This window comes from Amphimedon queenslandica, unplaced genomic scaffold, assembly GCF_000090795.2.
Source record: "Amphimedon queenslandica unplaced genomic scaffold, v1.1 AMPQUscaffold_2559_Cont25439, whole genome shotgun sequence".
NCBI classification, from domain to species: domain Eukaryota; kingdom Metazoa; phylum Porifera; class Demospongiae; order Haplosclerida; family Niphatidae; genus Amphimedon; species Amphimedon queenslandica.
This window is the reverse complement of record NW_003557106.1, coordinates 1-1,310: the sequence shown is the minus strand read 5'-3', so window position 1 is coordinate 1,310 and position 1,310 is coordinate 1. Positions and strand designations below refer to the sequence as shown.

The 1,310-nt window shown below is 35.5% G+C and overlaps 1 long non-coding RNA gene across 1 annotated transcript; it reads right to left on the bottom strand.

Moving 5' to 3' along the window:
* Positions 1-6: 6 nt before the first annotated feature.
* On the bottom strand, positions 7-1,310 carry LOC109593188 (uncharacterized). The gene is made up of 4 exons (XR_002190796.1): positions 1,286-1,310; positions 1,087-1,170; positions 983-1,037; positions 7-104 (listed from the first exon to the last, which is right to left on the bottom strand). It is a non-coding gene; the product is annotated as an uncharacterized LOC109593188 (long non-coding RNA).

The window sequence follows — 1,310 nt, the reverse complement described above, 5'->3', positions numbered from 1 at the left end:
TCAGGGCTAGGGGAGAGTTTGGATTCTGAAGTCTCTGCTGATAGCTGAGAGTAGTGGAGTCTCTTAGCATGTGATATCTTGTGTAGTATACAGTTGTTTAACATCTAATGAATGAAGAGAGGGAGAGTGTATTGAATATCCAGTAGAACATACATGTATAATAAAATCTATGACACATGGTTTGTTTATGATTTGACTATTTCAGGGTAAAGCAGCTAAATTTCTGTCACTGCTTGAGAAAATTTGTTACTTATGGTCATAAAAAGTTGGAGCTGCAAAATTTGACTCTTTTAGAGCTTAAAAAGCTGGCAAAAGGGCCATTAATACAGGGTGTCACAGTGGCATAGCCAGGATTTTTGAAAAGAGGGGGCAAGCTGTGCGGCGCGCAAAGTGTGCCATGAAATTTTGCGAAATCACGCCCTTTTGGGGCGTGACCACACCTATTTTTCAACATGGCGGACTTCTTGACCGATCATAGGCAATGTTGAATACCTTTTCAGCTTCATAATGGCATCATAGAAAGACTGCTTTGGTCTTTTCCTTTCATATGTAAGTTGTAGAACAGCTTTTCCTTCCAAAAGCAGCTTATTATTTGATTAATTTTAAATTTTGATTTAAAAAAAGGGGGGGGGCAATGGCCTCCCTTGCCCTCCTGGCTACGCCCGTGTCAGGGTCTTGAGCCAAATTTTGCCAAAATTGAAAAGGAGAAAATTCTCCATTTTAATATTTTTTCTGACACACATACACGTATGTGCAGTTTATTCCGATTAAAATTAGATTTTTTATAAATTATCTAATTTTAATCGGAATAAACTGCACATACATGCATTAATTCAAAATCAAAAGCTAAACTGTGCTATACTATATTCAGTTAATATCAAAAGCATAATAGTAATGATGCTAAAGAACAACGATAAACAAAATAAAAAGCAAAATGATAAACAAAATGATACACAAGGATATTATTATAATAATGCTTTACCTGTAATTTCTGATGTAAGAGACAACAAGACATGTCAGGATGACTCTTCCCTAAACTGAGACAGTTCATGTACATAATGTAAACTGATAGTTAATTATAGTTACCTTGGTAACGCTATACCATTCTCCCACCTGTAGCGCAGTTCCTGTATCACTTCATATACCAAATATGAGCCATTGCTTTAAGACCTAGAGACACAGAATACAATATGACCTTTGATAGTGTGTGTACATATGTAGTGGAATGTACATGTACATGAATATTGAATGTACATTGTGTATGTCACAGTAAGTTTATACATACCATAATCATTATGAATGTTACAGAA